Raw genomic sequence first — 14,450 nt, 5'->3', positions numbered from 1 at the left:
TATTGAAAACCAGGTCATAGTGGAATTAAGAATATGATTAATTGTAAAAATCATATATGGCTGCTATAGTAAAAAATCACCTTGAGGGGTGCGTAGGTGGCAGTCAGTTGAGTGTCTGACTTGATTTTGGCTCAGGTGGTGATCTTAGGGTCATGAGATGGAGCCCCACGTGAGGCTCTGCACTTAGTGGAGAGTCTGCTTAAGATTCTCTCTCCTTCTCCCGCTGCCCCTCCCCCAAATCATTTGCTCTCTCCCTAAAATAAATAAATAAAATTTTTTAAAAAATCACTTTAAACAACTATGTAATAGTTCTATTTTTTGAAACTTCAGTGAGGGAGGAAGTGAATGGTATGTGAGTGTCTGCTATGGGCCAGGTTTTTCTGGGAGCTTTTTATCATCTCAGCTAATTCTTTTAATAAAAAAAAAATATTTTTTATTGTATGAGATGTAGGTAATATAAAAATTACCACTGTAACCATTTCTCAGTGTGCAGTCTCAGTAAATACACTCATTATGTTGTACAACCCTCACAGCTATTCCTCTCTAGAACTTCACCATCCCAAGAGAAACTCTGTATCCACTAAGCAAGGAGTCCTCATTTCTCTCTTCCCTCAGGCCCTGGTAATAACCTCTATTCTATCACAATAAATTTGCCTCCTTTAGGTACCTCATATAAGTGGAATCATACAATACTTATCCTTTTGCATCTGGTTTATTGCAGTTCATATAATATTTTCAAGATCCACCTATGTCTACCACAGAGTATCTCATCTAATTCTTACAACCTGCGAAACAGGTTTCTTATTACTCTAAGGAAATGACCGTCCCCAAGCATGCAGGCTCTGTCTGTGGAATTAAGGTTGAATGGTCTATTCTGGTGGGATTGCCCTATTGACAGCATAACGTATGGCCACACCTGGAGGGTCAGGAGCCCAAGCCCTGAGAGTCATCCTAGAAGAGGGTGTGGTGATGCAGTAGCAGGGGTTTCTAGGTTCTTCTAGTCTACAAGGAAGGAAGAAATGGGCTTGGGTGAGGAACAGAACTGCCTGGTGAATTTCCAGGGACAAAGTCAATTTGCCCAGAGCAGCACTTCTAGGCCCTGAGCCCAGAAATGAACCTTGTGCCTCATCTTTCCTCCCTCATCCCCAATATGGAATTCACAATATAAATAATACCAAATCAGGGGCACTTGGGTGGCTCAGTGGTTAAGTGTCTGCCTTTGGCTCAGGTCATGATCCTGCATCCTGGGATCGAGCAGGGAGCCTGCTTCTCCCTCTGCCTGTGTCTCTGCCTCTCTCTCTGTGTCTCTCATGAATAAATAAATAAAATCTTAAAAAAAAAAGAAAAGAAATAATACCAAACTATTCAATAATACAAGGAGGCCCTACAACAGACCCATTACTTTATGCTTAAAAAAAACCTTTTGACATAATTTTTTCATAATTTTACACTTAGAGAAAAAGTTGCACAAATAATACAAAGCACTCCTCTGCTTGCTTCCCTTGGCTTCCCCAAATGCTAACATCTAGCAATAACCAATGTACAATGATCAAAATTCAGAAATTAAAAAAGCACAATATTATTAACTAAACTACTGACTTTGTTCAGATTTCATCAGTTTTTCCACAAGTGTCCTTTTCCTGTTCCATTACCCTATCCAGATAATACCATGCTGCATTTAATCACCAGGTGTGGTTGGAGCCAATCTATGATATCCCTCTCTCTGACTTTCGTTACCTATTATGACCTTGACAGTTTCGAAGCACTAATCGGTTGTTTTGTTGACTGTCCCTTAATGTGAGCTGGTTCAATGTCTCATGGTTGAGCTGAAATTATGCATTTTGGGCAAGCATACCTTTCTCAGTGCAAAATAATCAGGAGTCCATGTGTCGAAGTGTCTTTATACTGGTGGTAGGCACCACAATTACTTGGATAGGGTGGTATCTGCTGGGTTTCCCCACTGTGAAGTTACTTTTTCTCTTTGTAATTAATAATTATGATGAGAAAACTATTTTGAAACTATGCAAATATCCTGTTTCTCCTCAAACTTGTGCCTGCTAATTTTAGCCTCCATCAATGAATTACCATGGTATTCTAATGGTGATTTTCTGTTTTTTTTTTCTTTCTTTCTGTATTAAGTGGAATTCTTTTATAAGGAAGACCTGTCCTTTCTCCTACATGTATCTATTTTTTCCAACATTTATTTGTACCATTATGGACTCTTGGATATTTATTTTACACTTTGATGCTTGAAGAAATTAATCAGATGTCAAATTATTTCTAAAAAATTCCCTTTTCTCTCTTATGTTCATTTTCCATCCCTTCTCTTGTCAGAGGCTTGTTTGGTCACACCTTTGGTCTATCTGTTGAGCCATCTTGCTCTCACATGACAGGAGTGATTTCAGGGAGAGGTGCCATTCAAAGGATGGTTTGGGAAGCCTCTTCATGCTGGGGTAGGGGACAGGCTGTGAAAGTGTGTTCTCAATTCTGCTGTGACTCACCTGGAATGAGCTGAGCCTCTGAGGTCCATAGGAGGGTGGGAGAGGGGAATATCCTCACCTCCAATCAAAATGGGTAGAAAATGGAAAGCAATTGTGCTTAGGAAAGCCACGAGGTTGAAAATGTCTCACACCTGACATTTCTCAAGTCCCATGGCTCAGGTCTGAAGAAAATGTGATTATATAAGTCAAAGTCTCTAACTATAGAAAACCAGGCATTGGTTATGGATAGTCTCAAGGCCACCCTCTGTAATGAATATGTTTACTTTTTGTGTGCTGATTCGGGCATATGAGGACAAGGTGATAATCTGGGTAAATGGTCCTCCTTCATGAAAAGATTCACTTTGACAGGAAAAAAAAAAAAAACTTTCTCCCAAGTACACCTTAAAATTATTCCTTTATAAGGTTTAGAGTCAAACTGGGACTTAGTAATCTAGCCAAAACCTGGATTCAGGGTGTGAATGAGCTTTATTGACTATCTGTGTGTCTGCAAATCAACCTTGTAATCCCCAACCTGATGTGGTGCATTCCTGTCGTATTGAATCAGAGGTCCCCAAAAGAAGCCCGGGTGACTGACTATCTTGTTGGCAGAGAATCCAGGCTCAGTGCCCTCTGCTGTGGGCTTACAGCTCTTCAAGAACTGAAAACCCTTCTGCTTGGTCCTCTTTGCCTTACTTTCACAGAAGGGATAAGGCTTTAACCTTTCCTCAGGGGCACGCTGGCCAATTTAGGGCAGACAGGACTGTATTTGGTAGTCACTCTGGTTTGCTCTGTCACTCAGTCTACATGGGGGTGCAGGTGTCTGCCCACCTATCATTTGTTGAGTGTCTTCTATGTGCCAAGCTCCACACAGAGTGCTTTACCACTGTGATGAAATCTTCAAGTATGTGCTGTTTGCCCATTTTACATGTGAGGAAACTGAGACCCAGCAATTCCCACCACTAAGGAGGCCAGGGCTAGGACTGAAGTCTCCTCGGCTCCAAAGTTGAGCTTCCATCTATCAGGTCGCACCACCTTTGGGAGGCAGTATGTCCAATTTCAGACCTTCTTTCACTCCCTCTTATAATTGTTGGATCTTGTGCACTTGGAACTTTTTTCCTTTGGCTTTAGGCTTTTGGTCTCAGCTCCACAGCACCAACCAGGACATGGTACATAAGCTTCCCACTAGAGAGGTACTTTCCTCACCAAGTGTGGGTTCCTCATGACAGGGCCAATGAAGGGGAGTTTGGTTTGATATTTCCCTTGACATTTCCCTGAATTCCAGAGTGCCAAGAACAAGAGCAGAATCACCCCTTCTTTGTGTGTGTTTTAATAATACAGTCTACTTTGTATTTACAAAGTGCCAGGCAATGTGACAAGCAACCTCACACAAATTATCTCCCTTGGCACTTCTGACAGCCCCAAAGGAACAGGTCCCCAGTCTCTTGTCCAGATTCCATCCAGAGCCCCAGCATGCTTCAGAATTCAGAATTCTTCAGATTTCTGAGAGGCAAATCCATATATACCACATTTTTTATAATACCTCCTCCTAAGGTCTAGGGCAACATCCATCATCAAAAAATTAATATTTCTGCAGCAGACATACAGATCATCATGTTTAATGGGATAAACAAAACTATATAAGGTGTTACATCAGTTCAGGTTTTGCCATCAAGTGAATTTGTTGTAAGTTTTTTTAAAAAAATGTTTTTCAGAAGTTTTGGGTTTCAGAATTGCTGATACAGGATTTTGGGTCTGGATTATTACAATTCCCACTATACAGATGAGAAGAGTGAAGTTTGATATATTAAGCACCTATCCAAAGTCACATCGTAAGTGGTATAGGACCAGGATTTGGACCTCATACCATTGCCCATTTTAACCTCTGCTTTAATTTCAAACGTCCACATGGCAAGAGATACAAGTACTCAGATCCGACCTCCTTCCCTTCCACATGAGAAACCACTTATTGCTGACATTCAAATACATTTTTGGTGGGAACGATGAATAGATTTTCTTATGAATGTACAGACTCTAGAGTGTTTCCATATTGGGACACCTTCTCAAAGAGCTTAACAAAGCAAAATACCAGTCATGCTGGGGAGGGGAGGAGGAGGGTGTGTGGCTCTTCCATTCTCACTAAAAAAATACGCTGTCCTTTCCCATTCTTTCCAACATCATGTGCTTTCTTCTTTGGGTCTACTCTGCTCTGACTTGTGGGCTGACAGCCTCAGTTCTCTGTTTGCACAGGCTGCAAAGCTGCTGGCATCTCCCATCCCTGGCTGCTACTGCCACTGCTATTCCTCGTTGGGTCTTCCCCTGTCCTTGGGTCAGATCTCTCTTTACCATGTCATGAGCCCCATTGATCAAGGGTCAAGCCCCAGTGACCAACCTGCCATTCCTTGTGAGCCCAGCCACAATAGCCACTTGCTAACTAACTAGCAGCAAACTAGGATAATTTCACATAAACATCCTCAGCCTCATTCTAGAACTTAAAGCTTTGTCATTCCAACTGAAGTAAACAAGTCTGTTTCAGCGAATTGGAGAGGACCGAAATGAGTGTGTGCATTTGTTACTGCTGCGCTGCCAAAGCTTCAGCCTTCTCCAAGTCACCAAGAATGTGAATACCTGCCCAGCCACTCAGCAAGACATCAGACTCCAGGGAGCAGAAGAGAAAGCAGGGAGAGATTTACTTCTTGGCACTTGAATCTCTGCATTTTAGTGAGTCTGTGCCTTGACTAACTCATTATCCGTGGGTACCTGCTCTGGATAATGAGGTCTGAGATGGTGATGAATTGACACACACTTGGTTGATTCTATCTTTTTATATATTATATATATACATATATTTTTCAATTAAGTATATTGTCCTTTGGATGTGTTTGAAGCATATCCACATTTTGGTGAGGCAGACAACTGCTGGCATTTGTAGGTTTTTTTGGTCAAGAGTCTGAGCACAAGCAAAGAAAAACTGAACAGAAATGGATCTGTCGGGATCCCTGGGTGGCGCAACGGTTTGGCGCCTGCCTTTGGCCCAGGGCGCGATCCTGGAGACCCGGGATCGAGTCCCACATCAGGCTCCCGGTGCATGGAGCCTGCTTCTTCCTCAGCCTGTGTCTCTGCCTCTCTCTCTCTCTCTGTGACTATCATAAATAAATAAATAAATAAATAAATAAATAAATAAATAAATAAATAGAAAAGAAATGGATCTGTCCCTTTTTCAATTTTGTTTTTCCACAGTGATTTCTCTTCTTGTGAAATTCTGTTTATTCTTGATGATCTTATGAAAGATATTCCTTTGTTCTTTAGAGTTGTGAGAAAACAAACCATGGAAAGTTAAGAGGAACATCACTGATTTTCATTAAGGGCTGATGAATACTTGGGTCAAATCTCTTCATTAGAGAGATCAAAGGAGAATAATACATTTTAACTCAAAGTTCTTTTTTTTTCTTCAAAAAGAAAGAGAATAAAGAAAAAAGAAAAAGAAAGAAAGAAACCTCAGTGAAAACAAGGATTTCCTAACCCAATTAAGGAAATCTGCAACAGTCTGCTCTACCAGCTAATTTACTTAGAGTTGTGTGTTTGTTTAAATTACACATGGCGTGGTGGGTTTTGCCCTCTCTGTATTTTTTACAGCTCAAGCCAGTGACATACCAGCAAGGATTTTCATGAGCATGATTTTTTCCAACAACGAAGCAGCCTCTCCTTTATTCCTTGTTTGTGTTTTGACCTAACTATGTATTCCCAGAGCCACGGTGCCCTCAGAGCCTCACGAGCCTTTGTCTCCAGCTCATGTTTTCTGCCCTCGACATTGCAGTTGGGGACTTATGGTTTCATCCTCAGCGTCTCTATTTTCTTACTCTATGCCCTGTCCCTTCATGATTATCCATTGCTTGGACTTGATGGCTTACACGGGAGCTGGGGACTCCGATGTGTATCCAGCTCCGTTGAGCTCCAGAGCTAAGAATTTAACTGCCTCTATTTGAACTTCTCTATTGGGATATTCCACAGGCACCTCAAACTCAACGTGTCCCCAAATATATTTGTTATCCACAGCTGCCCTTTTCTCACCATCACCACCAACCCTTCTTCCTCTTCCTCAAACCTATTCTTTCTCTTAGACTTCAAGCTTAATTGTTGGTCCCAACATTTGCCCACATCCTAAGTCAGAATCATCCTTGGGTTATCCTCCATGGCTCCTTCATTCCTCAGACCTGTCAGGCATGCTGGTCTGGCAATTCTGCTTCCTAACCAGCTTCAGAAGCCATTCCTTTTCTCCATCCCACTGCCATTGCCTTAGTGTAGATCTTCCTCCTCCCTCACTTGCACCGTAAGACCACCTAGCACTAACTCCTACAGTCCTGGGTTAACCTCCCTCTCAACCACCTCACCCTCACGCCAAACTAGCCTTCATATTGTACTCAAACTTTCTCAAACAAAATCTCATTCCTTTCACTTTCTTAAAACTCTCCAGTGTTCCCCTTTATTTACAGATAAGTCCTGCCTCCTTAGCACAATGTTCAAGGCCCTCCATGTTCTGGCCCCATTATTTTCTTCTTCTCTTGCCACATCTTGCCTTGCATGTTTAAATAATCTGATCTTTCTCACTGATCTTGAATATAACATGTGGCTTCAAATTTTGGGTAAATGAAATTCCACCTACATAGAATGTTCTTTTCCTTTGTCTACCTAGAAAACACTTACATAGTCATTCATATCAACAAACAGTTTTCAAGCAAGGGTCTACTGTGTGCCTTAGGATGGTGCTAGGCATTGGAGACAAAAACTCAAAGGTGTGTTATTTTCTCCTAAACATCCCTTTGAAATATCACTTCTTGAAGTTTCCCTCAAATATTCCCCCACCAATCTCATTGCACTTACATGATGTGATTTTTGTTTGTAAGAAACAGAAAATATGAGCTGACCAACTGCCACAATGAAATTGAATGAATAATCAGAAAACGCACCCCCACCACCACCACCAAAAAAGTCCAGGATTTCACAGGTGGATTCTATCAAACACTTAAAGAAGAGTTAATATCTATTCTTCTCAAACTATTCCAAAAAACAAGAGGAAAGAAAACTTCCAAATTCATTCTGAGTCCAGTATCTCCCTGATACCAAAACCAGATAAAGACACTACCACACAAAAAAAGAGAATTACAGGCCAATATCTCTCGTTATATGATGTCAAAATTCTCAACAAAATATTAGCAAACCAAATCCAACAATACATTTAAAAATTCATACACCACAATCAAGTGGGATTCATTCCCAGGATGTAGGGTGGTTCAGAAAAATCAACATGATACATCACATCAATAAAAGATAAAAACCATAAGATCATTTCAATAGATGCAGAAAAAGCATTTGACAAAGTACAACATTCATGATAAAAATGCTCTGCAAAGTAGGTCTAGAGGAAATATAACTCAACATAAGAAAGACTTTATATAGGAAACCCACAACCATCATACTCATACTCAATAATGAAAAACAGAGCTTTTCCCCTAAGGTCAGGAAGAAGACAAGGATGTCCACTCTCACCACTTTTATTCAACATAGTACTGGAAGTCCTAGCCACAGCAATTGGACAACAAAAAGAAATAAACGGTATCCAAATAGGTAAGGAAGAAGTAAAACTCTCACTATTTGCAGACAAGGTGATAGTATACAGAAAACCTTAAAGACTCCACCAAAAAATGATTAGAGCTGATCAATGAACTCAGTAAAGTTGCAGGATACAAAATCAGTATACAGAAATCTGCTGCATTTCTATACTCTAATAATGAAGTAGAAAGTGAAATTAAGAAAACAATCCTATTTACAATTGCAACAAAAACAATAAAATATCTAGGAATAAACTTAACTAAAGAGGTGAAAGATCTGGACTCTGAAAATGATGAAACACTGATGAAAGAAATTCAAGATGACTCCAAGAAATGGAAAGACATTCCATGCTTATGGGTTGGAAGGACAAATATTGTTAAAATGTCTACACTACACAAAGCAACCTACAGACTTAACACAACATCAACATTTTTTCACAGAACTAAAACAAACAATCCCAAAATTTGCGTGGAACCACAAAGACCTCAAATAGCCAAAGCAATATTGAAAAAGAAAAACAAAAGGTATTGGAATTCCAGTCTTCAAGTTATAATACAAAGCACGAGTAATTAAAATGGTATGGTACTGGCATAAAAACTAGACACATAGGTCAGTGGAATGGAATAGAAAGCCCAGAAATAAACTCACAATTATATGGTCAATTGATCTTCAACAGAGAAAAAATGAATATCTAATGGGAAAAAGTCTCTTCATCAAATGGTGTTGGGAAAACTGGATAGCTACATGCAAGAGAATGAAACAGGACCATTTTCTTTCACCCATACACACATCGAAAAAACCTCAAAATGGATTAAAGACCTAACTGTGAGACCTGAAACCATAAAAATTGTTGAAGAGAGCAAAGGCAATAATTTCTCTGGCATTGGCCATAGCAACTTTTTTCTAGATATGTCTCCTGAGGCAAGGGAAACAAAAGCAAAAATAGGTTATTAAGACTACATCAAAATAAAAACCTTCTGCACAGCAAAGGAATCAATCAACAAAACTAAAAGGCAACCCACTGAATAGGAGAAGATATTTGCAAATGACATATCTGATAAAGGGTTGGTATCCAAAATATATAAAAAATTGATAAAACTCAACACCCAAAACCCAAATAATCTAATTTTAAAAATGGACAGAAGACAGGAACAGACATTTCTCCAAATAAGACATTTAGATGGCCAACAGATGCATGAGAACATCACTCATCATCAGGGAAATGCAAATCAAACTATAGTGAGATATCACCTCATACCTGTCAGAATGGCTAAAATCAACAACACAAGAAACAACAGGTAGTTGGTGAGGATGCAGAGAAAGGGGAACCCTTGTGCACTAATGGTGGGAATGCAAATGGGTGCAGCTGCTGTGGAAGACAGTATGGAGGTTCCTCAAAAAAATGAAAATAGATCTACCCTACTCGGGTAGAGTAATACCCGAGTATTAATAATTGCACTACTCGGTATTTACCCCACAAAATACAAAAATACTAACTCAAAGGGATACCTACACCTCTGTGTCTATAGCAGCATTATCTATAATAGCCAAATTATGGAAGCAGCCCAAGTATCCTTTGATAGATGAATGGATAAAGAAGATGTGCTATCTATATATAATGGAATATTATTTGGCCATTCAAAGTAATGAAATTCTGCCATTTGCAACAACACAGGTAAAGCCAGAGAGTATAATGTTAAGTGAAATACATACCATATGATATCAGCCAAATGTGGAATTTAAGAAACAAAACCAATGAGCAAAGAGGGGAAAAAAGAGAGAGAGAGAGAGAGAGAGAGAGAGAGAGAGAGAGAAACCAAGGAAAAGACTCTTAATTATAGAGAACAAAATGATGGTTCCCAGAGGGGAGGTGCGGGGGGGGGGTGGAGGAACAGGTGACATAGGTGATGGGATTAGAGTACACTTACCATGATGAAAAAAAAGTAATAAAATAAAATATTTTTTAAAGATTGGCTTCGAGTTAATTGAAAGATAGATTATCCTGAGAGGGTCTGACCTAATCAGGCAAACACTTCAAAAGCAAATCCAGGCCTTCTCTGGAAAGAGAGATTTGAAGCAGCATAGATGCTCTCCTGTTGGCCCCAAAGAAGTAACATGCTGTGTTGTGAAGGGGATCCCAAGGCAGGAAGTGGTGGTCAGCCCCTAGGAACTGCGGGCCTCAGTTCTACAACCAGAATGCACTGAACTCTGCCAACCAGGGAGCCTGGAAGAGGGGCCAAGGCCTCACCTGAGATTGCAGTCCTGGCTGACATCTTGATCTGAACCTCCTGAAACCCTGGGCAGAGAACACAGCGAAACTGTGCCTAAGCTTCTGACCTACAGAAACTGTGAGGTAATAGATAGGTAGTGTTTTAAGCCACTATGTTTGTGGTAATTTATTTGGTAGCCAAGTCTAAACTAAAGAAATCTGATAGGCTCATGTTGAATTCTTGCTTTCTTGTCACTATTCATATTAAATTGGACTAGGGGGTATAGCTCGGGGGTAGAGCATTTGACCGCATATTAAATTGGACTTAACCTCTCTGAACCTCAGTTTTCCCACCTGCAAAATGGGGATTGCAATGCCTATCTTATAGATTATCTCAGTTCCTTGAAAGCAGGGACCATGTCTTTCCCTAGTATCTTTGATGCCTAGCACTGTGTCTACACATAGAAGGGGCTCAATACATTTTAGGTGGATGAATAAACGGTGCTCAGAATGTCTTTAAATCAAATATGAGCACTGGGTATTATACTGTATGTTGGCAAATTTAATTTAAATAAAAAAAATTTTTTTTAAATTTAAATAAAATTTTAGGGCAGCCCGGGTGGCTCAGTGGTTTAGTGCCACCTTCAGCCCAGGGCGTGATCCTGGAGACCTGGGATCTGAGTCCCACGTCAGGCTCCCTGCATGGAGCCTGCTTCTCCCTCTTCCTGTGTCTCTGCCTCTCTCTCTCTCTCTCTCTCTCCCATGAATAAATAAATAAAATCTTAAATAAATAAATAAATAAATAATAAAATTTTAAAAAACAAGTATAAACCCAAGCCTTTTCTTCTCGAATTTATTTCTAATTTAGTGCTGATATAACCCTAGCTCACACATATGTCAATTTAGGAACCATCTAGATGATCCCTCAGGTGTCATCTAGCTGCAAATTCTGTGATGTTGATGGATCTTGAAATAAGGTCCTAGGATAACAATCTTAAAGTTGCAGAAATGTTAGTATTCTTAGTGAGGACTTCAAAGGAGTATTTGTTAGTAAAATGCTCTCTTTTTCTGAGTCTCTCTCCTGAGCCGGCCACTCTCTCCTACCACAATCAATTATTAATATCCAGATGCCTCTGTCGAGTGTAGTATTAGTGCAATGTTTTGCCAGGTGTAAATGCAAAGTATTTTTTAACAAATGATAAAGATAAATTTTGGTTCCTTATTTTGGATACTAATATATAGTTTAATCAACCACCTTTAAATTCCTAGTAATAGGAGAAATGTTATCACCCAAAAGTAGAAATAAAGAAGTACTTAGACTTAACAGGTGATGTAATTTTGTTTTATTTGCATTTTATTCTGCAGTGGTATAGGAGATTCAGTCACCCACCAACACTGACAGAGGGAGGCAATAAAGAATCCTCCTATAATTGTTGTGGCTGGGGTTTGCACAAATGAAACACACGCACATTTAATTATAAACATGATCATAAATATTGACTCACCATTGGGATATTTGGCAACTGTCTTTGGATTAAGATCCCAGAGGGATGGTTGATTACTATCTAATAGAATCCAATAGGGATCTAATACAATGTTTATCCTCAGAGCTATTTTTCAACATTAAGGGATGTCCCTGGCTGATCCTACTGCTTCACAAGAGGAGATAGGAAAATGCTTTCTTAAAAGAGCAAGACTTGTGGGGAAGGGATATGAAGAGTTCTGTATTGTACACAGCACAGTATCTATCCTGAGCCATAAGTCATATGTTAAACTTCTCAGTTCAGAGTCAAAGGCCATGTTGTCCAAGAAGTGCCTGATGATCATAATATCTGAACAACAGTTCGTGCAGAATGAAGTCCAGGGGGATGACTGTGTGTGTGTGTGTGTGTGTGTGTGTGTGTGTGTGTGTGGTGAGGAGGAATGTAGTTTAAGGGATTAACCAATTCTCACTAATCCACCACTGCTCCCAGCAGACCCTTGGCTGTCCCAGGGTAGAAGAGGTACAACAGAGGATCTTACCATGAGTAGTAGGGTCCTGAGGGAGGAAAAGGCCCTCTGTCACTCAAAATGGTACCACCTTGCCCTCTAAGGGAGGAGAGGAACTGGTAGCCCTGTGCAGGAAGCAGAGAGAGAAGTGTGCATGGTCATCCAGAGAGAGCAAGGAGAGGTTAAATGTGCTTATGTCTCTAAAGATGTAGAGACCTCAAATAGGCTGCCAACCCCACTCCTCCAAAGGGATGACTGTAGGCAGAAGAGCCCAGGATGGTATAACTCTTCCATTGCCTACCATTTCAACTGTTACATTCAGGAATCAGACCTAGACAGCATACCAGCTCCTGGGGTAACCTTGATTTATGAAGGGCACCTCCTTACCCTTCATGAAGGGGTGTAGTGTGGCATAACAAAGGCCCATGTCCTGGGCTCTGAGACCTGAGTCACTTGCTGGGTGTGTCAGTTACAGAGTACCTTCTTCCTAAGCCTGGTCTCACTGAGTTAGCACAATAGCCTCAAGACATATTAATTTTTTATTCTTACTGTGATTATTGTGCTATAGAGGAGGCTACTGAGTCTCAGTGAGATTAAAGGGTTTTCCCAGGATGATAGTCAGCAAATGGTAAAGACCATTTTGGTCTCCAGGTCTCCAGAGCTTGACCCTGTAATCCTGTGCTCTGTCTTTCTGACATTTCAGGCTAGGAAAGAGAAGCAAGGATCATGTCCATCCCCAGGCAGGGACCTCAAGCCCCTCCTCATTGCCATACTTGCCTGGACCATATTAAAAGTCAGTTTTGGCAGCAGCCCTTGAGCCTGTCCTCAGCCTGATTTGCTAGTCTAGGTGGTTCTGTGGGGTCCTGGCTGGAGTCTGGGGGCAGCTTGCCTGGTGAGAGAAGGCATGTGGGGGAGGTAAGAGCAGGAGCATGGAAATGGATGCAAGGTACTTAGTGGGAACATCGCAGGGAGGCTGCTAACCCCAGGTAGGTGTGGGAAAGATGCCCCTCCCATCCTCCTGTCTGGAAGGTCTAGACATGAACTGTGCAGCCTGACAGACCTGGGCTGTACCCCACCTTGAGAAGTACTAGTTCTGTGACCTTGAGCATGGTTTTCTAAGTCTCTGATTCCTCAAAAGTAAAAGTAGGAAAAATAATTGTACCTACCTGACATTGTTAAGAGGATTACATGAGATAAGGAATGTGAAGCACTTAGCATAATGCCAGACCTAGTGAAATAATTCTGTATTGAGATATAAAGCATGCCGTGGAAGACTCATTCATTCATTTATTTGACAAGAATTTATTAAATGCCCAGTCTATGTCTAGCAGTATGCTAAAAACTCAATACTGGGGCTTTACCGACACCAATGTCTTTAGCATAAAATCACACAAAGGTCCTTTATCCATAAATATTATAGTCTGAGTTGGTTTTATAAACATGGAAAATGGCTTTTGATGCCTACATTATTCCTTTATTTATAGCATGAGGATATAGCTGGGTGCACATGGGATGTGGAGTGAGTGATAATGTACGCTTAGTACATTCTGTACTGGGCCAGTTGCCTCCTTACTCCAAGTCTTGACTTCTCACCTGCAAAATGAGGAGAACCATGCCTTCTCTATGGGACTGTTGAAAGGAGTAAATGGAAAATGGGTCAGGTACAGCCATCTGACTTAGGGCAGGTGCTCAATACATATTAGTTGTCTTTACATTGCAAAACATTTGGATGGAATTCTGTAAGCATGTAAGAAGCTAAGAAGTCACTGCTTTATCCTAGCAACCAGGAAAAAGCTGAACAAACTGAAAAATTGGCAACTCTTTTTATATCCATAAGAGAAGTGAGGTCAAAGGGCAAACCACTGCCCCCCAAGTTGGAGAGAGTGGCAGGCAAATACAGAGAATTACAATTGACTGCAATAGAAATGTCTATGGGGGGACGCCTGGGTGGCTCAGTGGTTGAGCATCTGCCTTTGCCTCAGGGCATGATCCTGGCGTCCCGGACCGAGTCCCAGGAGTCCCACGTCGTGCGTCCTGCATGGAGCCTGCTTCTGCCTCTGCCTGTGTCTCTACCTCTCTCTCTCTCTCTCTCTCTCTCTGTGTGTGTGTCTCTCATGAATAAATAACTAAAATCTTTTTTTTAAAAAAAGGAAGAAGAAATGTCT

The sequence above is a fragment of the Vulpes lagopus genome, chromosome 9 (genome assembly GCF_018345385.1).
Source record: "Vulpes lagopus strain Blue_001 chromosome 9, ASM1834538v1, whole genome shotgun sequence".
In the NCBI taxonomy this organism is placed as follows: domain Eukaryota; kingdom Metazoa; phylum Chordata; class Mammalia; order Carnivora; family Canidae; genus Vulpes; species Vulpes lagopus.
The sequence above is the reverse complement of the archived record's forward strand: the minus strand, read 5'-3'. Positions refer to the sequence as shown.